The sequence below is a fragment of the Oncorhynchus kisutch genome, linkage group LG8, assembly GCF_002021735.2.
Source record: "Oncorhynchus kisutch isolate 150728-3 linkage group LG8, Okis_V2, whole genome shotgun sequence".
Lineage (NCBI taxonomy): Eukaryota > Metazoa > Chordata > Actinopteri > Salmoniformes > Salmonidae > Oncorhynchus > Oncorhynchus kisutch.
The window spans coordinates 27,565,326-27,592,978 of NC_034181.2; the positions used below are offsets into that span (position 1 = coordinate 27,565,326).

At 43.1% G+C, this 27,653-nt stretch overlaps 1 pseudogene; it reads left to right on the forward strand.

Moving 5' to 3' along the window:
• The first annotated feature begins 7,105 nt into the window (after positions 1-7,105).
• LOC116374824 (ras-like protein family member 10B) lies at positions 7,106-20,815 on the forward strand (annotated as a pseudogene).
• The last annotated feature ends 6,838 nt before the right edge of the window (positions 20,816-27,653 follow it).

Genomic DNA, 27,653 nt, shown 5'->3' on the forward strand with positions numbered 1-27,653 from the left:
CAAGTGCATTTTATGAATTGACTTGAATCATCAATTAGGAATGGTATACCACGTTTAGATCCATCCAATAAGGATTCCATAAGATATACACTGAGTGTACAAAACATTAGGAACACCTGCTCTTGCCATGAGACTGATCAAGGGAATCCAGGTGAAAGCTATGATTCATTATTGATGTCACCTGTTAAATCCACTTCAATCAGTATAGATTGAGGGGTTAAAGAAGGATTTTTAATACTTGAGACATGGGATTGTGTGTGTGCAACTAAGAGGGTGAATGGGCAAGACAAAAGGTTTAAATGCCTTTGAACGGAGTATAGTAGTAGGTGCCAGGTGCACTGGTTTGAGTTTGTCAAGAACTGCAACGCTGTTGGGTTTTTCACGCTCAACAGTTTCCCATGTTTATCAAGAATGGTCCACCACCCAAAGGACATCCAGCCAACTTGTGGGAAGCGTTAGAGTCAACGTGGGCCAGAATCCCTGTGGAACGCTTTCCACACCTTGTAGAGTCCATGCCCCAACGCATTGAGGCTGTTCTGAGGGCAAAGGAGGGTGCAACTCAATATTAGGAAGGTGTTGCTAATGTTTTGTACACTGAGATCTTACATTATAATATATATATATATATATATATATATATATATATATATATATATATATATATATATATATATATATATATATATATATATATATATATATATATATATATATATATATATACACACACAAAGTAATATAAAGGACTAAGCCAATCGCAACACTGGTTAGTATTGTACTAGTAGAATTTACAATCTATTGAGTAACTCTTCTTCCACATATGCAGACACTGCTTGATGGACAGGGAGAACATGTCTGCTTTATAAGTCTCTGAAGTAGGGAAGATGATCAGAAGTTGTTTTAAATCATTTTTTGTCCTTTTGTGTAATATGTACATACAGATTCCATATTAACAAATGGGTTCATGTTGTATATTATAGGCATATCTACAGTTCTCTTTACAATGACCTTCGGAAGGGCTGTCCACTCGGTTGAGTGAGCTGTCTTTTTTTTTTTTTCAGTATTGTTGGGCAGCCTTAAAAAAAACAGCTTTGCATACTAATTTGATGTTCCCTTCCCCCTCTCCCCTCATCCCTGTTCTCCTCTACCCTAATCCCTTCACACATCTGCTCTCCTCTCCTTTCATCCCTGCTCCTCTCTCTCTGTCCTCACCCCTTCTTTCTCCATGAGTCCAGAGTGAAACCCAAGGTTTATCTGGAGCTCAGGGCTTTATTTATCCCTATGACAGACTGGGAGCAAGAAGATGGTGAGGTTTTGAAGTGATAGTAGATCGAAGTTTACATTCTCTGAGCTGTACCCACTCAATCTAGCAGCTGCCAAGAGTGACTGGGGTGGGTGGATGAGCTAAACTGCTCAATTTTGTGGTTGGTTTGTTGACTGGAACCCAAATCTTGTTACCAGCAGTGGGTTGAATTAATATTCCTCAACACCATACACAGTATATGCTACTACAGTACATGGAACAGCCTGTGGATCAAGGTGTGAATTACGGGGGGGGGGGGGGGCTTGGCTCCCCTGAATGAGACGTTAGCTTTTTGTTGCATTTAGGAGAGCTAACTTTAGGAGGGTTTCTAAATAATGCTAATTGAACCGTTCTCTATTTGTTTGAAATGTAGTGGTAAATATGAAAATTAAAGCATCCAAATTAAATAAACGCCCCCACCTCTCTGTCATGGTTTAAAATAGGGGTGTCAAACTCATTCCATGGACGGCCTACTGTCTGCTGGTTTTTGGTTTGTCCTTTCAATTAAGACCTAGACAACCATGTGAGGAGATTTCCTTACTAGTTAGTGACCTTAATTCATCAATCAAGTACAAGGTAGGAATGACAACCTGCAGACACTCAGCCCTCCTTGGAATGAGTTTGACATTGTGGTTTAAACCATTTATTTCTATGTGGCGGTGCTGTCCACTCAGCAGTGCTGAATTTCGGCCTCAGCTGAGCTCCTGTACGTATAGACTTGTACGTGCTCATTTTTGCCATTTGTTTGCAATTTGTCCTTGATTTTTTTTTTTTTAAGCCTTCATTCCAAATTTATTTTATTTTATTTGTTGATTTTATCATTGTTTGCTTTAGTTAATCATTTGTTCAGAGCGCTCATTGTGTTGTTTTTCAGGTGCGCACAGGTACTGGTGTTCTCCGTGCCATCCTAGGCCAGAAAAAGTAGACCATTTATTTAGCCTTGTAATTTTTGTTTGCTTTCATGGATCAGATGATGATAGTCAACAATATCAGTAGACAACTACCCTACAGCAAGACACCCATACGCATACAATCTATCCAACAAGTAGGCTGGCTCTACATGAATGACAGTAGGACTACTATAAGGTGAGTCTTTCGGTAAGAAGAGGTTTTAACGTTCGGTTAAAAGCATTCGATTTTGCAATGCCATAGGCCTACATTATTGTGGATTTGTCTCCCCATGATAACTGTTTTCAAGGCAAAATGTTATGTAGGCATAGTTACACTTGCAGCGCATTTTCCCAGACCTCCAAGATCCATGATTCGTGCAGGGGTTAAGTTAAATGCTTCATAATGACAAATAACCCTGTCATAACTGTCATTAATAACCCTTTCCTGCCTGGTGGGAATTGTAAAAATTTTTTTACTGAATCATGACCTCTGTGCATAAATTTGAATAATTTGCTGGTGTTGAACCCTGAAAACATGTATCATGAAAACATGATACATATTTTAAAAGCTGAAAAACAGCTCTTTCAATTGATATGACATACAATAGCAACACATCAATCAAATTGTAATCAGTCAAGAAAAACGTGAAAATGTGTCTTATATGAAAATCAATGCTTTACTCCCAAACCAAACTTTCTAAAGAATGATAGACAAAAGCTTGGAGGATATTGACTTTTCCTTGTTTTGTAAGGATTGATCATCTAAAATCAGAATATAAGTACCTTTTTACTGTGAATTGGTTACAGACCTCTTAGTGACCGATGGAATTTTCTCATTCTATGGGATGTTCGGGTCATCACACACACATCTGCACCAAAACAAAAGGCACACAGCATTCACTATTACATATAAGGAAAGACAAAAAGTGATATAATAATAAAACTAACTTTATTGAAAGAATAATCATAGGGGAATACATTTCCTCATTCAAACCTGAAAATGAAGACACGTTTAAATCTCTATCATAACCATAACATTATACAATATTCATTTCAAGGCTACTTTCATCAAAATCCAACTGGAATTACAAAATGTGAAACAAGGCATATAACAATTGTTAGCTTTTACAACTACAATTTCTACATTCAACTAGCATATTGTCTATAACAGAGTCAGAATGGGAACAATTCCAAAAGCACAACATTATTTTACAGTCCTTATAATTAAAGGGAGGCTGGCATGCAGGAGAATGGGTACCTGCAGGAAATGGAAACATGCAACAGAGGTAAAATTTAACACCTGAGCGACATCGAAGTTTCTTTCCTGGTGCCTTTTTCCCGCAATGAGTCACACTCTCACTTGAGTGCCACAACCTAAAACAATTTCGGTCCTCTAGGATGCAAAAAAACAATTTGCTCTTGCATTCAGATGCTACACAAACAAACCGGGTGCTGTTCTCCTTTCCAGTGGCAATTTGAGCATGTAAATCTTGGTGGGGCAAACTCCCCCAATTTTTTTTTAGATGCATGCCGACAAAGCCACTAAACACTAAGCCATACATTAATTGGACTATAACAGTGCCCACAAACTGCTAGGGCCTACATAAAGCTGTCCCAACAGCAGAGTCCCAACACCTTACCACTGTTACACCTGACTATTAGCGGAGCCTTGTCTGGCAGCAAAACATTTAATTCTACCTCATTTGCTGCCTTTTAAACAAACATGGCTGTTTTGCTTAAACAAATGCGGTTTCTACTGACAATTGAGATGTACAAACTATGGCATAAGGGGATGACGAGTGGATAAGAGGCAATCCATAAGGTGTGTCCAAAAATGTATTGTGCTACATAAATGATGTAATATTAAGTGTATGTTGTGTAGTAAGTTACTAGCCCATGTGTCTCACCCTAATAATTTGTTCCCTTTTCCCCTCATAATTTAGTGAACTGTTCTGACTTGGTGGTGCACTTGTAGCCTATAGCCTGATTTAGAGAAATGTCATCATTGAATATTGTAAGAGCTTTCATTGTTTGTTTTATATGCCCCCTTTATTTCTCACAGTTCTGACTTGGTGTACAGGGAGAATCCAGTAAGAATTGCCATGTTCTGTCGCTGTAAATGTTAAAAGTGCTGAACAAATAGTTATATTGACTACGTCCAGCCTAGTTCAAAATTACAGATTGCCTCTTATCTGCTCGTCATCCCCTTATGCCATAGTGTGTACATCTCAATCGTCACATTTGTTTAAGCAAGTCAGCCATGTTTGTTAAAAAGGCAGTAAATGAGGCTGAATTAACTGTTTCGCTGCCAGACACGGCTCTGCTGATAGCCAGGTGTAGCAGTGGTAAGGTGTTGGGACTCTGCTGTTGGGACAGCTTTATGTAGGCCCTAACAGTTTGTGGTCACCGTTATAGTCCAATTATTGTGTTCTTGTGTAGTGGCTTTGCTGGCATGTATCTACATTTTTATTTTATTTTATTTTGCCACACCGGGATTTACATGCTAAAATGCAATCTCCATAGACAAACATTGGCAGTAGAATGGCTTTACTGAAGAGCTCAGTGACTTTCAATGTTGCACAGTCATAGGGTGCCACCTTTTCAACAAGTTAGTTTGTCTAGGAGCAACGTTGGCTCAGCCTCGAAGTGGTAGGCCACACAAGCTCACAGAACGTAAGCGCCAAGTGTGAAGCGTGAAGCACGTAAAAATCATCTGTCCTCGGTTGCAACACTCACTACCGAGTTCCAAACTACCTCCTTCACAATTGACAGTGATGATGGCCTATTTTGAAATTAGGTATGCTTAGCTTGGTGTTTGAGGGTATTCAACTGGAGGATGCATTTTATGCATATTCTATAATGACAGGCTATTCAATAATAGGCTACATCTGTTGGTACAACTTTTTGATTGAGGATGTTAATTTAAAAATAAATTGCGCTCCCTCACCTACAAAAACAGCACTACACCACTGGTTATCGGCGCAGCGCAGCTGGAGTGGCAATTATGAGCTGATCTGGAGTCAGCGCTGATCACTGTTTCATTATCTCTCCACACCGTGTGTAGCTTACTGAGGACTAGATCACTGATAATGACTTCATCCTCACTGTGTGTGCGTTTAAGGTTTATAAAACACACATTGTTGCAGTTCAGTGCCTAAAAAAATCACTCAATGCTTTTTTTTATAATGGAATAAAACCTCCCTTAACATCATAGCTGCTTTGTGTGTTTCCTAAACTGCAATGTTATCAGGTTGTCTAATATTGTGGTTATTTTATCATCAGTATGAGGTATGCCCTCTGGAGTGGTGCCAGACCTATGGCTCCATTCAGTCTGTATCGCTGAAGTGTTACAGATTGCGTAATAGAAATGTAAAGGTATTATGCGATCTAGCGGACATATGCAGGGTTTAAGTGAATGCAGTCTCTAACGTGGGAACATTGTCTATAAATTTCAATTGGGCTTTAGCTCAAAGTATTGAATAGAGGCTCTAGATGATTTTGGCAGTAACAAGCAATCTTCTCTATGACTGTCATCCACACACCACTCAGTGTCAATAAATGAGGACATGTGAAACAGTGGTCCCTATAATTTTTTTTACTTTGACCTAACTAATGCTTTGATGGTGTTCTTGTGACTCAAAAATATAATTGTTTCTGCTAAGGATCCAAAATAAAACCCAGCTCACCCTTGAGGAACACTGATGGCCAGAAGGGTGGATGAACCTTAACCAACAGGGGGTGCTAACAACTCACCATATCGAGAACTGCGTTATTTATAAGGAGGTAAGTTAATATTCTGTTACACCTGTCACCAGGTAGGACTTCTGCGAATACAATAAAGTTCCAGAATAATAAAAACATTGATGCACATGAACTTTAAAAGACGTGTTGCAGCATGAATTTCTATTGATTGCACAGATTGTTGGACACATTCATAGTCTTGTGGTAATTGTGAGGAACTGTTTTGGCATGCCAATGCGTGTAGGTTGATCGACATACCTTGACTGATTTTGATTGCATGACCTTGACATAATTGGGGCTTTACATTAACCTCTCTATATTGTTTGGATTGCAACCGACCTCTCAAAATATATTTTTCAACGGTTTGCTTATAACAGTGAGGTGAGGGTGAGTTAAAATTGGTCAATGCGACAAGAGCACACTGCGCTCATATCACCCATTTAGTCAGTCTCACTCTGACTGCGTCCATCACTGGAATGGCAGCAGGTTGTCGTCACTCTCCCCGCTCGTTTTGATGAAATCATACAGACAAACAAATGGTGATGACGCAGGGTGTTATGTAGGCTAAATATGTCAATATTGCTTGACTATAGCTAATGAGTACACAGAGCTAATGAGTACACAGAGCTCTTGAGACAGGTAGTCTAGATGTCGCAATTGAATAGGAAAGAGCAAGAGAAGCATTCATTGTATGACCATTGTTTTAGGAGCAAGTAAGTACACAGGCTTTGCATCATATTGATGGTGTAGTATAATTAATCATATGTGAAACCTTAATTGCCACTCAAGGTATTGCTATTGATAGGGAGCCATCCTTCATCAATCCCTTAGCTTTAGGAACACAATCAGTTGTGCGTCAGCCTTGCGCTTTAAGGAAGTGTAAATGCAGCATTCTGTCTCCATGGGAGCCTCCTTTGAGGATTCTGTGTCCAGGAGGAAAAATTGAAATATTAATTTGGTCGACACGTCAATGTGCATTTTGTGTGATAGGTTACATCATTCGTGGTTCCATTTCAGGTATTTGACCTCTAAATAGTAGCTCATTACACAAAACCTGGGCACGACTGTCATGATTAACACGCACATTAACGATAAAAGATGACAAAAGCATACACATCCAATCACGCACGTACGCACGCACGCACACACACACACAAGGAACGCGCACCATATCGACAGACACGCCAGTGAACAGGGGAGATACATTCATTTGATGCCAATGCAGCAGTTGGTCGCTTGTCTCTGTTTTTGGATCGTTTCATCTAAATTATCAGCTGTGCCTTCTTAAGTCGTGAAGAGCAGAATATGCTCATTCTGGAGCACGTGGAAATCTATCTGTAGATACGGGGCTGCTGAGTTAGCGTGCCTCTCCAAGGCTTTGGTGAGCGCAAGGAGTCAGTCGTATTGGTGCATCGGCTGGAGACGAGTAAGAGGTGCGGATAGAATAACTGTACAGCCTGAAGATCCGTAAGAAAAGCAATAATGGGCTCGTTAATGTTGACATAATTCAAACAGTGAGTGAGATTATGTCCCTGTGGAAATTCCGAGGACGGACTTTGCGCTCCCTCCTAGGGGACGAGGGCGCGGGGGGTTGTTCCCCAGAAGATTAGCATACGTTTCTCCCTATGGAATGCGGAGACGTTGCGAAAACCCCCTCCCCGGTATTGAATCTTGGAGTGATTGATTTTTCTTAGGACTATTAAACGAAATAATCTCAAGTGACGTTATTTGTGTTTCGATGTGAGAGAGATTGGATAACAGCAAACATAACCATCAATGAATTTAAAAACATTGACGACAGATGACTGTTTCGACCTTTTCTTTACCTAATTATAAGGTTTAGCAAAATCTACATTTTTGGGCCGCAGCAAGCAAAAAGTGTTCAACGTAAAAATAACTGTTGGCTTTGATCTGTGTCGGAACAGCAGCAGCAGCAATATTTCCTGGAAACAAGACCGCTGCTAGGATAATCTTTGTTGAGTTGCAAATTGGTTTGGTCGCTGTCCATGGTGCTGATGTTCCAGGAATGGTGGAGACGCTAAGTATCGCTGTTATCGGAGCTCCCGGAGTCGGGAAAACTTCCATAATCCGTCAATTTATTTATAATGACTTCTCAGAGGTTTACACTCCAACCCGAACCAGGTATGTGTACAGACCCTCTGTCATTTTGAACGGTAACATGTACGACCTGAAGATTTTGGATGTCCCGCCAATTTCGTCATTCCCCTCAAGCTCGAACCAGGTAAGATAGAAAGTGACTTTCTATTTGGGTTTTTCACTTATAAGAAAGATACTAGCATTCTCTTATTGGGCTCAAAATATATCCTAGGCTTTAATGGTATAATTTCGAGATGTGGTAAGTGTTTGCCTCATTGTCTTTAACTTACCTTTAGGTTATCAGAACCTATTTGGCCTCTCGCTAATAGTTAGAGCCCTGGAAAATTACCATCGCGCGCTTCTTCAAAAGACATCCGTTGCATTTTTTTCTTAATCAGATGCCCCTTAGAGCAGTAGTTTCTATGGAGACCTGATGTATTACTTCAGTGGTAAGCCTAGAATATAGGCTACTTTATGTATTTGGTGTTTTAAAACACACGCACGCAAGCACACACACACTATCTATCTCTCTCTCTCTCTGGGCTCCTCACTGCATTATATTGCCACCCTCAGGCAAAAGGAGGGATGTTTATGTCATGTTGAATTGATCCATATGTTCTGCCTCTATGACTCCATAAGTAAGTCATGGTTGAACTTACTGCTGCTAAAAACACAGCAGGCTCCAACATAATGACCAATGCATTAAATGAGTAAAAACCAAAATGGAGATTCTCTTAGTGACCTACATTAAGCTGTATCTCCATAGACATGCCCTGGCAAGAGCAGCTAATGTCAGATGAAACACCATCCAGTAGTTGCAGCTTTTTCCACTGACAGCCAGTGGTTTGATCAATTCAATCTATTTTCTCAAAGCTGTTCTACTTTCAGACAGCACTTGCACCAGTCTCCTGCTCTCTCTGTATCTCCTTGTCCTCACCTTAAGTGAGTGACAGACACACATGCACATATTAGTGTGTGTGTGCATACATGCTTGTATTCATGCTTAAGGGTGTTTCTGAATGTCCAATGACACCCTCACATACCAATCTTGACCTCCTCACCGGTCCACAGGAAGCATGTCTGTTGTTCCCTCCCTGGACCTGGCTGCTGGGGCTCCAGATGGGGTTCTCCAAGGTTACTATGGAGCTGGCTGGGAGAGCTGGCTGGGACTGGCTTGAAACACAGATATTACTGATAGTTGCCAGGCTTTTGTCATTGGCCGAGGGAACGCGTTGCGGCCTTTCGGCTCCATTGCAACTGTTTTTTGGACAGGTGTGGTGCCACTGAGAAATTGAGATCAGGCCATGGAGGAGAGATCAGGCCATGCAGCCAAACAGAAAGCCCTCTGAATTCAAAGTGGGCATGCACTGTGCTTCCTGTAAACAGAAGATCCAACTGAAGAGTAGACAGCCTCAACCCAGCCATGCACCGCCAGACAGAGCCAGCAGGAATGTAGTGGAGAATTCAGGATTCTAGCCATTTACAGGAGAGAGAAAGAAAAGAGGAGAATATGACAACTGTCTCTTAGTATGTGTTAAAAGGTCTGCAGTGTGCTTCATTGTCTCCAATCTGTGGAGCGGAGCACCTCAACACAATCAATCTGATTTTCTTTGCTTTTTCTTCAGCTAAATGCCTCTTAGCCATCATTAGAGCAGTCTGGCAAGTGCAAACAGCAGGAAGAAGACAGGATGGATCACATTATAGAGTCTGCAAGGTGTGTTTGTGTCTGTGTACAGTACAGTACATCCCCAGACACCTCGTCACATAAAGTGTAAATTGCACATCTGTTCTCTGATTCCTACATATATAATGCTGCATGAGCATTGTGCTTTCCTTTCACACATTACAGCACCATGATTCATTATGTCTGCATATAGATTAGTTATATCTTTCAACAGTTGAATATTTAAATGGAGAATTTCTGGCCTTGGTTGAATGGTAGGAATATGTACATAACAGCCTCAACCTCTTCAGACAGCAGTTTAAGATATCGGCATACAGTATCTAACCAACACCTCTACTTAGGTACATTTATGTAATTTAGCAGATGCTCTGTTCCAGAGCAACTTACAGTAGTGAGTGCATACATTTTCATATTTTTCATACTGGTCCACCCGTGGGAATCGAACCCACAACCCTTGCGTTGCAAGCACCATGCTCTACCACTGAGCCAAACAGGACCAGGGAATCATTAGTTGAGTGCAACAAGAGCACTGCTATCAGGCAGATTTGTCATGGTTCATTTCCTCAGGAATGGCTCTGAGAGCAGAAGCCTTAGTATCTCTTACTCTTGTCCTCTGTGTTCTGTTCTGTAGCCCAGCCTCTGAACCACGCTATCTGGTCTTCCTTTACTGGCTGTGACAGGGGTGGTGAGGCATTCCCGCTCTCCACTCCGAGCGAGCGCTCTCCTCTTTTACTTCCATATTTAATGAGCCAGGAGGCCCATGGTGGTCTGCAGAGGGGAGGCTGTCTGGACCAACATCACAGGACAGAGCGCTCTGGAACAAGAACAGACCCAGGGACCCGATTTGAGATTTACTCTCATTTTATTTGGAGTTGATTGGATTAAAGCACAGTGCCCTGCTGAAGGCCTTGAGGGAATAGAGCGACTAATAGAGAGGAGAGTGGAGCTGCTGCAGCCTATTAGATAGGTTAGAAAGAGTCTAATGGCCACCATAGAAATCCAGATTCACTAAATGCGGTTCCTCTTCCCCCACATGGTACCTGGGGAGGAAGATGGTGAATAAAGTGATGTGCGTCAGTATGTCTCCATGTTTATGGAAGGGGCCCAGGTTTCTGTTAGGTAAGTGCATGCAATAAAGGACGTAGTACTTGTACTTTGGCTCTGGTCCATCATTTAGACTCAGGATGTTTACCTGTTTAGGTCTCTTTAGGCAGGCAGGGCAGACGACACTTCATTATTTAACTTTGGGGATGGTAACAATCATTGATGTTCTGGCGGGGCTGCTGTCTGTTTTAATTTGTTGCTGTTTGCATTCCCAGAGCATCTGTCACAGTTTATCGATAGGATGTGATGACAGATGGACTTAATTAAGCCTTACAGTGGATCCCATTCAGATTTATTCATCTTCTGATATTGTATCATATCACCATGACTTCCACACATAATGCTCTATCACTCTCTCTCTCGTCTCGCTCTCGTGTCTCTCTCTCTGTTTCTATTTGCTTCTCTCTCTCCTACTATGATAATGTATACTAATTTTATTAGATACACCATCCCGTTCGCTCCTACAGACAGTGAGTTTGCTATATAAAGCAGGCAGACAGGCATCGAGGCATTAAATTACTGTTTGCAACTTTGAGTGTGGTATGATCGTCTTTGCTAGGCGCGTCGGTTCCAGTATCTCAGAAACGTCCAGCCTCCTGGGATTTTCACGCACGACAGTGTCTAGGGTTTACAGAGAAAGGTGTGACAAACAAAAAACTCCAGCCACCCTAGCCATAGACTGTTCTCTCTGCTACTGCGCGGGTATCGGAGCACCAAGTCCTTGTCCAAAAGGCATCTTAACAGCTTCTACCTCCAAGCCATAAGACTCCTGAACAGCTAATCAAATGGCAACCCGGAATGGCAAATAACAGCAGAGCACAACTGGTGTGCAGAACGGCCTCTACAAAATGCACAACCCATCCTGGTCACGGATGGGCTATTGCAGCAGATGACCCCCCGGGTTCAACTCCTATCAGCTAAAAACAAGAAGAAGCGGCTCCAGTGGGAACTCGATCACCAATACTGGACAAACTGAGGAGTGGAAATACATTGCCTTATCCGACCCGGTACTAGATGCGTGTACCTAATAAACTGGCAACTGAGTGTATATAGAGTACAATGTATCTATTTTACTGTTCATTACATCAGATGAATCAGAAATGTTGTCTTTCTTCTGGATATGCTCTCTTGGCCCTTTGTCAGCCTCTGCAGATAGGCTCTGTCACACAGACTAGCAGAGCAGGTGATGTGTGTGTATTAAAAGGCCTGCACTATCATCAGAGTACGGCAGCTGGAGGACACAACAGATCAATGCCATCTTAAACCCTAATAAACCCCGCAAACACTCACAGATGTAATGTGGGTCTGTCTCCCTTGTGAACAGTACCTCAATGAGTCCTGAGAAGCTCAATCCCAAAGGGACAGAATAGTGTCTGAGGTATGTCTTCAGGTATAACCCTTCATGACCATGCTCTCTTCTCTCTGGATGAACTGTGATTGGACACCATTACTGTCTTTGGGTGCAATGGGATGCCAGCTCCCTCACATCCTGGTACAAGAGTGACCAAGGACCTGGGTTGTCAGGGAAACCTGCTCTGTTTGGCACTTGAAGGGAGCAGGCTAAGCTGCGAGTTTTAATAGTTTTCAAAGAGCCAACTGGAGAACACATAAACACACACACCTGTGCACGCACACACATACACGCACACTCGCACGCACAATTTCCATGTGTGGTTACTTTATATAGCTCCTTTCCACGTCCTCTTTTCTCTCTTTCTCTGTTGTTCTCTTCTCTGTCCTACAGGTGTGAGAAGGTGGAATAGTGAGTTTACAAGCCGCAGTGTTGCCATCGTTTCTGTGTACAGAGCTCCACCTCCACATAAAAAATAGTACTTGGATGACAAAGAGATATGAGCCGAGGATGCAACCTCTATTTTTAGCCCACAGAGAGATGGGGGTGCATTTAACACACCTACTGTAGATAGTGAGGGATGTGATCATGTGTACTGCTTAAACAGTAAAGAGAGTTAATAATCTGGAAATAGGAATTGATGGATAGAAAATGGGGGGGGGGGGGGGGGCAGAAAAAAACTGAGGCAGAAAGAGGACAGATGGTAGAGGAATGCTGATGATCTGTCTTCTATGGTCACTACCCCCCCCCCCCCCTAACTTCCCCTGGAAAACTATTGAATAAACCCACAGGGAGAAAAGGCAATAACAGCAACAATGTATAGAACTGAATCTCCCTACGTACATTCTTTTCACTGTCAACCCTTCTTCCTCCTCATTCTCTCACTCTCTCCCACCTTTGTGTGTAATGATCTCGGTGCCACATTGCTTGCCTCCGTGGCTGATCGCCCTCATTATGTTTCAGACCTACTGTATGTGTGAGACTCTCCCTCCCTCCCTCTCTCTCTCTCTCACACACACAAACGCAGTGATGCCAAAAATCCCTCAAATTAAATAAAGGCTATTATTCCTTGTCGACATGGGTATGTTACCATTGTCATCATTACAGCTCATGTTGATCCCTATCTACTCTCAGATTCTGCCCCATTACAGCATCCGACTCCCCACCAAAATGACTTATTAACAAACTCCCTGTTTAGACTTATCTACAGAATAAATACATTTAGATTACTCCTCCAGTGTTGTCCTGTTGATTCTCATTACTGCAATGACATTCAGCTCTTCTTGCCGTATTGATTTCTCACTCTGTTCAGAATGCTGGTGTTGGAGGTGAGTGAAGGAGAATGCTTGTGCCCTCTGCCACCTCGCCCACTCTTCCACCCACTGCCTGTCAGCCTGGTGGGGCTCAGGCCAGGGCTTATGTTCACACCCTGTTGGTCCTTCCATCGCTCTACCCTTCCCTCCCACTTCCTTCCTGTCCATCCACCTGCTGCTCTTTAATCTCTCCGCTTCTCTCTCTCTCTCTCTCTCGGTTTTCTCCTTCCATCCATCCCTCCCCAATCACTCTCTTGACTTTCTCTCTCCCTCCCCCTCTTTCTCCATCTCTCCTTCTCCCTCCCCCAGCTAACAGAACCACTTTTAGATTAAACTCAAGCAGGTAGAGCTGGTGACATAGAGAGAGAGAGTGAAATTGCGTAGAGTGAAATACACTACCGTTCAAAAGTTTGGGGTCACTTAGAAATGTCCTTGTTTTTGAAAGAAAAGCAAATTTTTTTGTCCATTAAAATAACATCAAATTGATCAGAAATATAATGTAGACATTGTTAATGTTGTAAATTACTTTTGTTGCTGGAAACAGATGATTTTTTATGGAATATCTACATAGGCGAACAGAGGCCCATTATCAGCAACCATCACTCCTGTGTTCAAATGGCACGTTGTGTTAGCTAAGTTTATAATTTTAAAAGGCTAATTGATCATTAGAAAACCCTTTTGCAATTGGGTTAAAGAAGCAATTAAACTGGCCTTTACACTGGTTTAGTATCTGGGGCATCAGCATTTGTGGGTTCGATTACAGACTCAAAATGGCCAGAAACAAAGAACTTTCTTCTGACACTCATCATTCTATTCTTGTTCTGACAAATCAAGGCTATTCCATGCGAGAAATTGCTAAGAAACTGAAGATCTCATACAACGCTGTGTACAACTCCCTTCACAGAACAGAGCAAACTGGCCCTAACCCGAATAGAAGAGGAGTGGGAGGCCCCGGTGCACAACTGAGAAAGAGGACAAGTACAGTGGGGCAAAAAAGTATTTAGTCAGCCACCAATTGTGCAAGTTCTCCCACTTAAAAAGATGAGAGAGGCCTGTAATTTTCATCATAGGTACACTTCAACTATGACAGAGAAAATGAAAAAGAAAATCCAGAAAATCACATTGTAGGATTTTTAATGAATTTATTAGCAAATTATGGTGGAAAATAAGTATTTGGTCAATAACAAAAGTTTATCTCAATACTTTGTTATATACCCTTTGTTGGCAATGACAGAGGTCAAACGTTTTCTGTAAGTCTTCACAAGGTTTTCACACACTGTTGCTAGTATTTTTGGCCCATTCCTCCATTCAGATCTCCTCTAGAGCAGTGATGTTTTGGGGCTGTTGCTGGGCAACATGGACTTTCAACTCCCTCCAAAGATTTTCTATGGGGTTGAGATCTGGAGACTGGCTAGGCCACTCCAGGACCTTGAAATGCTTCTTACGAAGCCACTCCTTCGTTGCCCTGGTGGTGTGTTTGGGATCATTGTCATGCTGAAAGACCCAGCCACGTTTCATCTTCAATGCCCTTGCTGATGGAAGGAGGTTTTCATCAAAATCTCACGATACATGACCCCATTCATTCTTTACTTTACACGGATCAGTCGTCCTGGTCCCTTTGCAGAAAAACAGCCCCAAAGCATTAGGTTTCCACCCCCATGCTTCACAGTAGGTATGGTGTTCTTTGGATGTAATTCAGCATTCTTTGTCCTCCAAACACGACGAGTTGAGTTTTTACCAAAAAGTTCTCTTTTTGGTTTCATCTGACCATATGACATTCTCCCAATCTTCTTCTGGATCATCCAAATGCCCTCTAGCAAACTTCAGACGGGCCTGGACATGTACTGGCTTAAGCAGGGGGACACATCTGGCACTGCAGGATTTGAATCCCTGGCGGCGTAGTGTGTTACTGATGGTAGGCTTTGTTACTTTGGTCCCAGATCTCTGCAGGTCATTCACTAGGTCCCCCCGTGTGGTTCTGGGATTTTTGCTCACCGTTCTTGTGATCATTTTGACCCCACGGGGTGAGATCTTGCGTGGAGCCCCAGATCGAGGGAGATTATCAGTGGTCTTGTATGTCTTCCATTTCCTAATAATTGCTCCCACAGTTGATTTCTTCAAACCAAGCGGCTTACCTATTGCAGATTCAGTCTTCCCAGCCTGGTGCATGTCTACAATTTTGTTTCTGGTGTCCTTTGACAGCTTTGACACCTTCCACTCCTCTTCTATTCTGGTTAGAGCCAGTTTGCTCTGTTCTGTGAAGGGAGTTGTGCACAGCGTTGTTTGAGAAACAGACGCCTCACATGTCCTCAACTGGCAGCTTCATTAAATAGTATTCACAAAACATCAGTCTCAACCTCAACAGTGAAGAGGCGACTCCGGGATGCTGGCCTTCTAGGCAGAGTTGCAAAGAAAAGCCATATCTCAGACTGGCCAATAAAAATGAAAGATTAAGATGGGAAAAATAACACAGACACTGGACAGAGAAGTGGCCAGCACTCTCAATGGATCTCAACCTTATTGAGCTGTTGTGGGAGCAGCTTGACCGTATGGTATGTAAGAAGTGCCCATCAAGCCAATCCAACTTGTGGGAGGTGCTTCAGGAAGCATGGGGTGAAATCTCTTCAGATTATCTCAACAAATTGACAGCTAGAATGACAAAGGTCTGCAAGACTGTAATTGCTACAAATGGAGGATTCTTTGAAGAAAGCAAAGTTTGAAGGACACAATTATTCTTTGAATCAAACATCATTATTACAACCTTTTCAACGTCTTAACTATATTTCCTATTCATTTTGCAACTCATTTCATGTATGTTTTCATGGAAAACAAGGACATTTCTAAGTGATCCCAAACTTTTGAACTGTAGTGTTGGCCTTTAAGACAACTTTGAGTCAGTCAGACTGAAGCCATAAAACATGTTGTCTGACTCACGTTTAGTGCATAATGCAGGTCCAGTACAGTTCTCTGGGCAACACAAGGCTGAGGTCAGAAACAGAGAAACAGAGCACTGGCAGAGGGCCAGTCTCCTGTCAAGCGTAAGACTTGGAACACATCAGTCCCACAGCGCTACACTGTTCAGCCCTGCTGTACGCAATGACGGGAGGGCAAACAGCTGACAGATGAATGGTAATGATTTGCTAACAATAATTAAAAACACACACACACACTCTCTCGCTGTCGTCTCTTCAGTTTACATCTGATTCCACACCAAAATGACTTATTGACAAGTTCCCTGTTTAGACTTATCTACAGAATAAATACATTTAGATTACTCCTCCAGTGTTGTCCTGTTGATTCTCATTACTGCAATGACATTCAGCTCTTCTTGCCGTATTGATTTCTCACTCTGTTCAGAATGCTGGTGTTGGAGGTGAGTGAAGGAGAATGTTTGTGCCCTCTGCCACCTCGCCCACTCCTCCACCCACTGCCTGTCAGCCTGGTGGGGCTCAGGCCAGGGCTTATGTTCACACCCTGTTGGTCCTTCCATCGCTCTACCCTTCCCTCCCACTTCCTTCCTGTCCATCCACCTGCTGCTCTTTAATCTCTCTGCTTTTCTCTCTCTGCTTTCTCCCTCCCTCCCTCCCTCCCTCCCTCCCTCCCCAATAACCCTCTTCCCTTTTTCTCTCCCTCCCCCAGCTAACAGAACTCCTTATAGATTCAGCTCACGTAGGTAGAGCTGACGACATAGAGAGTGAGAGAGAGAGTGAGCGAGGGAAAGTGTGTGTGAGAGAAAATCAGAGAGCGGGAGGGAGGAGATTGGGTCACTGTGTCATGGCTGAAGCAATTACCCTAATGGCTGTAGCAAATCACTCCCATTGTGTTGTGTGTTTTAATTATTGTTAGCAAGTCATTACCATTCATCTGTCAGCTGTTTGCCCTCCCGTCATTGCGTACAGCAGGGCTGAACAGTGTAGCGCTGTGGGACTGATGTGTTCCAAGTGTTACGCTTGACAGGAGACTGGCCCTCTGCCAGTGCTCTGTTTCTTCTCTGTTTTCTGACCTCAGCCATGTGTAGCCCAGAGAACTGTACTGGACCTGCATTATCCACACGCCAGGTAGAGTCAGACAACGAATTCCTTCTTAACTGACTTTCCTAGTTAAATAAAGGTTCAATTCAAATTCAAATTACACCTGGGCTATCAATCTGACTGACTCAAAGTTGTCTTAAAATCTATTTGACTCTACGCTATTTCAATTTCAACCGAAATGAAGAGGACAAAACTTCCTGACAGCTTTTGAATAATTGGATGTGATCTGTGGCTACCTCTGTTTCAGAAACCTGCTAAAAGAACTCCTGTCCTCACAAGCCTCACTGTTTTATGGGAGATATAGGAGCAGAATACATGCCATTTGAAGATATATTGGGTCTTGAAATATAAATAATTTAAAAATTCTGTTTCACTTGTCAAGTCAGTGGACAAGTGAAACAATATGTCTTCGATATCCTTCTTATTTTTGGATCTTTGTGCGTCTGTAGTGGGTGAGTGATGTCTGTCCTCTCTCTCTGTCAGGAGTGGCTGGACCTACGCTGCAGAGGGGTGCGTAATGCCAACGCGTACATCCTGGTCTATGACATCTGCTGTGTGGAGAGCTTTGAGTACGTCAAGATGATCCGCCAGCAGATCATGGAGCACAGGTAAGGGAAAACCACAACACAGTGACAAATATGGACCAATTAGGTAAAACACCTGTGGAGAGACCCATAAATGGCCACAGAAGACCAGCAGTCATGTACTGTATGTAAGAGAGAAAAAGGACAAAAGTCATCTGTCATTCTGACTGCAGGTCTCTGCACCTGCATTCATTTGCATATTGATAGGGTAATGAATGGCCCTCATTTGTTGAGCTCTAAAGAGGTTCACATCTTTGCAGCTCTGTGACGTGACCTGCCTTAAAACCGCAGTGCACCATCACTTTCACATGTACTAGTCTTTCCCCTCCTGAGCTGCAGGTGTGAAAAGCTAGATGACCTGCCAGGCTGTCCTGATCTGTCCTGGATAGTCTGACTGGCTGTCCTGATTCCTGTCCTGGATAGTCTGACTGGCTCCTGATGTCCTGGATAGTCTGACTGGCTGTCCTGATCTGTCCTGGATAGTCTGACTGGCTGTCCTGATCTGTCCTGGATAGTCTGACTGGCTGTCCTGATCTGTCCTGGATAGTCTGACTGGCTGTCCTGATCTGTCCTGGATAGTCTGACTGGCTGTCCTGATCTGTCCTGGATAGTCTGACTGGCTGTCCTGATCTGTCCTGGATAGTCTGACTGGCTGTCCTGATCTGTCCTGGATAGTCTGACTGGCTGTCCTGATCTGTCCTGGATAGTCTGACTGTCTGTCTGGCTGACTGGATGACCTGCCAGGCTGTCCTGATCTGTCCTGGATAGTCTGACTGGCTAGCAAGCTGTCTGACTGTCTGTCTGGCTGACTGGATGACCTGCCAGGCTGTCCTGATCTGTCCTGGATAGTCTGACTGGCTAGCTAGCTGACTGGCTTGTATTGCTGATTGGCTGGTTGACTGGGTGACTGGATGACTGACTGGCTGACTGACTGTCTGGTTGATTGACACAGGGACATGGTGAGAGAGATGGGGAAGATGGATGGATGAGTTTCCTGGTGAATAAATCGGAATAATGGAGTAGGGGACATCCAGGTGCAGGTTATTGGGATTTGTGTGGGCTAGAAGGATGGGAGATGCCTGGGAGGAATTGCCCCTGTCTTTCTTCTGCTGCTTACTCAACCCACTCCAAAACAAACACGCACATACTGCACACTCTCTCACACCCGCAAACATTCTCCCTCACCCAGAATCCCTGCGCTGTCAGTTTTTGGCTGTGTTTTTCTTTCTGCCCAAAGCCCATAGCTGCCTTCCTTTGATGTAATGAAGACTCTGACAGCTCATACAAACACACACACATACTCTTCTAAACCGCTGCTCCAGAGACCTTCAGGCCTGGATGGGTATTTCAGAGGGTAGCAGATGCCTGTTTGGTGTTGGGATTAATGGGGTTGGTTTTATGTCACCCCCACAGCCTCATTACAAATTTGAATTTGTACAAGTAGCAGTACAAGTAGCTAGTTCGGACTGTGTTTATATGGAAGTGTTAAGTTATGTCCAGCAGAAGATATAATCACATCTCAATTAGATGCAGGTTAATCTTGGATATATACATCCTGAAGTGAAATTGAGCATTTTTTGTAGGTCAAGGTGTTTCACTAGTGTCCATTTCCCTTTGTATTCTGATTTGGTTTTAAACATGGTATTTTTATGAATCTGTTTGTGTTTAGGGGAGGGGGGTATTTATATGTATGTGTGTATGTCTGTGTTCTTTCTTGAATCATTGCATTTGCAACTCAACCTGCTAGCAGCGAATCTGATCTTATTGTATACAATAGCGTTACAGTCGGCCTCACTTGAGTCATCACTGCTTTAGCCCAGCTCGCAGCCTGCCATACAGCTTCACAATCCAATGTGCTGTAAGAAACATTTCCCTCCACATTTAGTCTCTGTCAATACAGGGTGTGGAGGGAGGCCCCTAGGGCCCCAAAGCTCTGATCCACCCCCACACACCTCCAACACAGTCAGAGGAATCAGAACACACACATCACATTGTTTTATAGTGGCATTTACACACACCACACACACACCACACACACACACACGCTGTGGCTGTGGGTAGACACTACACAAGCCCCGACATGTACAGAAACACTCATACTGTAGAAGCCTCACACACAAACACCCATTGACCTCTCTGGAAGAAGAGGGGGAGGGGGAGGGGGAGGGGGGAGGGGGAGGGGGAGAAAGGATCACTTACTCACAGACCAGGAGACTCTTCATCATTGCAGTCACCTTTAAAATCTGTATTTATACACAGGATGTGTGGAGAATAGGGATTATGTGACTGGGATTTCTTTGTAGCTGTTGGATCACATGTTTGTTAGCTAATCACATTGCAATTATTTTTCACCTTTATTCCCTGTGCTCTCTCTCTCTCTCTGTTCCTTCCCCCCTCTTCTGTCTTCCCTCCATCCCTCTCCCTCTCCCTGTCCCTGTAGGGAGGGTAGCAAGCAGTGAGGTTCCCATCCTTGTGGTGGGCAGTAAAAGAGACCTGCAGCGCCAGCGCTTCACGCCTCGCAGGGCCGTCTCTGTGCTGGTCAAGAAGACCTGGAAGTGTGGCTATGTGGAGTGCTCTGCCAAGTTCAACTGGCATGTGGTCCTGCTCTTCAAAGAGCTGCTGGGCATCGCTGTAGGGCGTGGCATGAAACAGAACCACACCCCCTGGGATCCGCCTACAAGGGGCGCTGCAGAGGAACCCGCTGTACTGTCATGTGACCCAGTGGACTCCCTCCGGTGTAGGGTGAAGTTGCCCCAGTTTTGCAGTTTTCCCACTAATGATAAAGTTAGGATTGAGGGAGGGGAAGCTGATCCTAGATCTATAACTAGGGGAAACTTCACCCCGGAGCACTTCCTTCCCTCCTATGTCAGAGCCGTAGGAACCTCAGTCACACCTCAGGGGGAATGGTTATACAGAGAAGACTTCGATCTAAATGGCTGGAAAACACCCCGAGGCCTCCTGCTTTACTGAGCTCATTTTCATATGAGGTTTATCTGACTCGGATCCTGTAGCTACTAGGACTGACATTGGTCCCTGTACTAGACGTGCATCTTTATCACCTATCACAACACGCCAGTTCTATCACAATGTTCCCATTGAGAGGAAGGAGGAAGAGGAGGAGGATGAAGAAGAGGTTTTGTCAATGGATTTTGAGGAGTAGAACATCTACTTCCACAGCTCTGGTCACAGGTCACCCAATCAATTAGCACCACACCACCAGCTGTGGCTCTGAGCTCCCCAGATTGCAAGGCAACAGCTCATACATATGCTGATGGTTGTCTGCTGGGTTGAGAGCTTGTGGACTGTGTGCATCTAGTGGGAATAAGTATCATTACTGACACGACTAGGTATTCTCTCCATATTAGCTTAGTCTCATACATGTGAGTGGAAAGAATGCAACTTCTTTAAAAGTTTTCCTTTAAAAAAAACTTGAGGCAGTGTCATGTGAGGTAGATAAATGCCCTGGCTGTCATACTTGAAATTGCATTATTCTAAGATCGATGCACCATAGGAAAGGCTATGTTACAGGGGTTGTGTGGTAAATGTGGGTGAGTCAACAAGATGGATGGCTTACTCTTGGTTTAGTACATCCACTTCCTCTTTAAGGGGTAGCAGCACCAGAAACCACAGCTCTCCAAAATGCCCCCTAAACAGTAAACCAATCCATTTCTTGTTCAGGAATTGTCCTTGTACTCCAGGTAAACAAACATTCACTGATTGGAGGTGCTGGTACAAAATTATAGTGCTGTCACTCCCTCTCTTCTCAGTTAAAGTCTATTGTTTAGAGGGGGATGTGAGGTTATCTTGCATCAGAAAAACACTGCTGTCGCTATCATGATGAAGACTTTAATCCTCCCGTCTTCCTCAGTCTGTGTGCTTCTGATGAATACATTATATCAATGGTGCTCTGGTGCCTGCAGGAAGCTAGAGGGGATGTCTGGCACAGATATTGAATGTGATGCAGGGATAGTATGCAGGGGGTGTGGTTTTAAAATGCTTGTAAGGTTAAGCCCAGGTTGATGGGCAGGGTTAGTGAAACAGAAGGCCAATGGAAGGAGAATAGAAAGAAGTAGAGACTATATTATGGGCAATAAAGCTGCAGAGCACCTTGACCAGCACGACAAGTTGTATCCAACCACAGACACCCTCTACAAGTCTAGAATGCCTCACATAGAATGTATTAAACCTCCCTGCTCTAGGATATACCCAGACCACCACACACACGAGAGCATACACCCCCAGAGCATTCCAATATATTAGCATCCTACCAAACAAACAGAAGACTTTCTGGAAATATCAAAGCAGTGTCTGAATTGTGCAAGATATTTATATTGTTTGAGAATGTGGTAAACATGTGATTGCAGACACCCTGTGACAATGTTTGCACTGAAAATGAGTACCTGTATTGTACGTATGTATGTGCATCATTGATTTGCATGTTGTTGCTGCCAAGCCAGCAGGTCAGGGGTTAATTGCACTGGTGTGATTGTGTAGCTGTAATTTATTTACCTGTGTGTACTGTATATGGTTAATATTGGAGACTATCAAAAGCAGGTGAGAGGTGTGTGTGTGTGTGCGCGCGCACAGGCTCCATTTTACTGAAATGATAGTTAGACAGATTTCTTAAAGAGAAAGATTATGTAGCATCTGAGATTAATGGTAATTTATCGAGTAACATGAATGGCCATCCATTTAAATTAGACTGTTTGTGTGAGTGTGTCATGTTCCAACATCAAGGGCTAAATTTTCTAACAGAAACATCACTTTTTTTTCAATAGTAGGTGTTAGCGGTTTTTGTTTTTGACAATGGTCAAATTAAACGTGTTGCCCACAATAACCGGCCTTCTTGTCTCTTAGTCAGTATTTTTTCATTCACTTCATTATTCATACACTAATAATAGTTCATTATGATTATCCCTCATCTCAATGACTCAGTTGTTGCCCAGAACACTGCCACTAGTGATACCACTCCTCATTCCCGGAGGTGATTCCACACGTCACATAAATGTGGCAATGTCGCCACCGTGTGGAATAAAGGTGTTATAATATATTTTGTGAAATGTGCGTCTATTTTGGTAAATGCATAGGCCAGGGGACAGGATTTATCATGCAAATATTTCCCACGGTCAAAAACGATTGATTAAACTTGACTTAGAAACCAAAAATATTTAAACACATTGTTCTTCATCTGCTAAATGTCAGCATCAGTGGAGACTAATTGTGCATGTTGAGTGTAAAAAATAAGCCACAGTGGTCCCTGGAGTGAAATTCTAAGAAAATTCACACAACACAATTACTACTGATACTGAACATGTACACACAGGTATATTTAGTGTCTGTAATGTTTCCAATATCTCAGCTATTTAGCAAAAAAATCCAGTTGTTATTTATCCAAGGAGATAGTCTTTGCTTTTTGATTGTTTTATTTTCTATACGAAATGAACTATCGCAGAAGTAGTGAATCACATGCCTCCTGATGTTTCAGGAATTTCTGACACCAGCGTCACATGCCAGTACCTCCTTCGCAAAGTTCGCATCAGTTTTCATCCTTCCTCGGGTTTCCAGGGTCATGTGAAAGGGCGTGGAGTGTTAATCTTGCTTTCTCTGGTCCGGACCCTCCCCGGTTTAGCTCACTCATCGGCGGTGTGTATGGGGAGAGCGATCGCTCTCTGTGGTCGCTCGGGGAGGATAGTGTCATTCCTTTCCGCGGTACATTGTTTGTCCGGCTGCACACCCCAACCCGCGGCGGAGCGGAGGATGAGCGACCAGGGGAAGAGCTCGGTTTCCACTCTTGCCGGTGCCCCAGCCCGGGATCGGATACTTACAAAGGCTGGCTTTTTAAATGGACTAACTATTTGAAAGGGTATCAACGCCGATGGTTCGTCCTCAGCAATGGCCTTCTGTCGTATTACAGGTAAACATGCTGACACTAGCTGCTGTGTAGCTAGCTAATTAGTGTCATTGTCTGTCAAATTAAACGTTAACCATGTCAGCATCAGCATGGGTTATAATATTAAAATACATTTTTATAAGCCGCAATTGCAGGCTAGCTAGCTAGCTACTAGTACTATATACACTTTGATTGTATTTTATTGCAAGTGTCAAACAAACAATCATTACGATGACAGCTAACTAGGTATCTAGCCAGTATGGTACGGAGGTACTTATGACAACTTCTTGACTTCAGACAAGCCCCATCATGCGTTAACTTCAGTGGGCACTATTCTCACAGATAACTAATATATAACATGACTTCAAGCCCTTTAAAAACTTAGCTAACAAAGGAATGATAGCTATCACTCTTTAAAAACTATACATATATATCGCTAACTATCTACATTAGCTAGAATGTTCAAATCATTGTAGTTACTGTAACGTTACACAGACAGGCTGACATAATGCGAGTGGCTCTGGTACGACCTAGCTGTCACTGACTGAGCTAGCTGGAAGTTGCTAGCTCAGCGAGCTAACCAGATTTTGTATAGATCTAGGTAGACTTGTCAAGTAATTGTTGATGTTAACGAGATGGAACTCAAAGTCTAATAGGAAGAAATGTTAATGTATTCAGTTTATACCTTTTTATAGCGCTGGGCTATCATATGAAATAATGATTTGTCCAGCTAGCTAGCTTGCTAAGGTTAGCACAAATATAGCTAGCTAACTAGTCTCTGTCATCAGTTATTTACTGCCACCCATGTTATTTTGTTATCTACATATAACACACACCCCAAATTATTGCATTTCAAATTTCCCTCCCACTGAATGTTTTCCCTGGGAGTAAAAACAACATTCACTTGTAGAAGACAAGCATCGTCTCTCCACAGTGCACAGTTGCCACCTGTGTTATACTAAAACACCTGTGGCTCGGGTGCTTCCGAATGGGAGTCAAGTTTCCTCTGGGCAGCCTCCTGAACAGGAGGAGTCAATGGAGAAGGAGGGTGGGTCACATGTAACAACTGTTGTTCACCCAACCCAGTTTTACTGTGGTTAATGAATTGGTTCATAACAGAAAGTAGGTCTATTCCTCTGAGATCCTGCGAATGAGATCCATCCAGAAACATGAGTGTCTGCTGTAGAGAGGGAGTGTAATTGGCTCCGAAAACCAGTTTAGGCTTTTTAAACCACTCCGATGATGGGGTTCATGACAGCAGGTGTTTGTAAAGAGCAGAGACAGCTAATGTATTTGAACCGTTTATAGTTACACTATAAACGTGTCACATCAACCTACAATTACTTAGTCTAAATATTTTGTTTTGACTTCACTGGAGGAAACAAGTAGCGTACCTCTCTCATCAGAACAAAATGTAGGCTAACTAGCTAGTAGTAGGTCTACTCAATCAAATGTATTTATACTGTCTGAAGGAGTGGGACCTGGTGGACTTTACTTAACACATGTTATACTGTGCTATAGAATAAGATGCTTACAACCACACCTTCACACAGCCCTGTTGTCCTTTAGCCATTGAGTAAAGGGTTAGTGGAGACTGAAACAGGGGAGCCAAAGTCCAACTCCTGTTTGTGCTGATGGTGAAAGGAAAGAACTCTGTCCCCTCAGTCTTCCCTCTATTAATTGTCATTATGACTCTGCAAACGCCGTCATTGTAAAATAAGAATTTGTTCTTCACTGACTTGCTTAGTTAAATGAAGGTTAAATCAAATCAAATCAAATGTTGGAAGGTGACTGCTGTCTGATGTGAAGGTGACTGCTGTCTGATGTGAAGGTGACTGCTGTCTGATGTGAAGGTAGCCTGTTGACATCTGAGCACAGAGGCAGTGGAGCGCACAGGTTCCCCAAAAAGCAAACCTGAGTAATGCCCCTCATCTCCTCTCTGCCTGGCAGAGCTCTCTGTGTGCGTCTGGCTGGAGGCTTTGTTGTTGTCCGCCTGCGTACAGAAGCTGCCTGTCTGTCACTGTCTGAATTTGAAAGTGATTCTAAATGAAACCAGTAGCGCCTAACATGTCAATGATGTGTCTTCTCCATGTCTGGAGGTGTTCTACTGTACCTTTGATGTCTCCCTCTGATGTACCACCATGATTGTAAAACATTGTTGGCTCAGCAGGACTGAGGTGGAGGCATTGCATGCATCACTATGTCTTTGTCTTCACAACACTGTTCTTCACTTCCTGCATCCCATCTCCCGTTTTCTCATTAATATAGAGGCAAAGAGGGGAAGTGTTGTTCTGTGTCAGTCAGCGCTCCAGTATCTTACAGCTGTACCACCTTGTTGTAGAGCATTATGTGTGTTACAGCTCTCTGTGTGTAAAGTCAGGTTGTACCGTTACACACATCCATCGTTGCATTAATGGACACTTCATCTGCTCTGAGCAGCAGTCAGTTCCTTTTGTCTTGTTTGTGTTTTGAAAGGTGTGAGACATGCATATTATGTAGGGCTATATTATGACTAGTATCACTACGTAGCATCGATTACCTGCCAGTTGCATTGATTACCTGCCAGTTGCATGGATTACCTGCCAGTTGTAGATGGATGCCAGAATAGCTTACTGTACGTCACATGCATCGATCAGTTGTTGTAGCCTATTTTCTTTAGTTGCCCTTTTCAAAAGCAGGGCAAATTGTTTATGCCTGAAGGGGTGAGCCACTACCTACTTGACCCATGCCACTTGCTTATTTGATCCCAATGATGTTCAAAGGATCTCAGTTTCCCAGTCGAGTTGTGCTGATATGGAGAAGTCAGGGCTTGATATGTAAAGTTGTTAGTGGCAGTCAAAGGCCAGTGGTGGACATGGACTATAATCTCTGGGCTGCAGCTGATCTGACACACAGCGTTTAAGCCACTTAATTTTATTTTATGGCGGTTTATAGAGCTGTAGTGTTTCACTTCCTCCATTGACTCGTCTTTGGTCTGGCGCAGCATCTCTGCTCAGACTGCAAATACTGTATTCTCTGCATCGCTCATTGTAATCGAACTGTTACTGAACATTTGCATTTTAGTTACACTGTTTATACATACAGGATATTTATTTATATAATCGATTCTTGACATAGCTCACTATCTACTGCTGTACATATCATTCTTAGTATATCTTGTGTAAATTCATCCTGTGTATATACATATAGATTGCATTTGGATTACTGTTACAGTGCTACAGTATTTGAGTTGTTAATCGGATTTGTTCCGACATTTTTATATATACAGCACCAGTCAAAAGTTTGGACTCACCTGCTCATTCAAGGGTTTTTCTATATTTTTACTATTTTCTACATTGTATGAAATAACACTATGAAATAACACATGGAATCATGTAGTGAACAAAAACAAATCTAAATATATTTGAGATTCTTCAAAGTAGCCACCCTTTGCCTTGATGACAGCTTTGCACTCTTGGCATTCTCTCAACCAGCTTCATGAGGAATGCTTTTCCAACAGTCTTGAAGGAGTTCCCACATATGCTGAGCACTTGTTGGCTGCTTTTTCTTCACTCTGCGGTCCAACTCATCCTAAACCATCTCAATTGGGTTGAGGTCGGGTGATTGTGGAGGCCTGGTCATCTGATGCAGCACTCCATCACTCTCCTCCTTGGTCAAATAGTCCC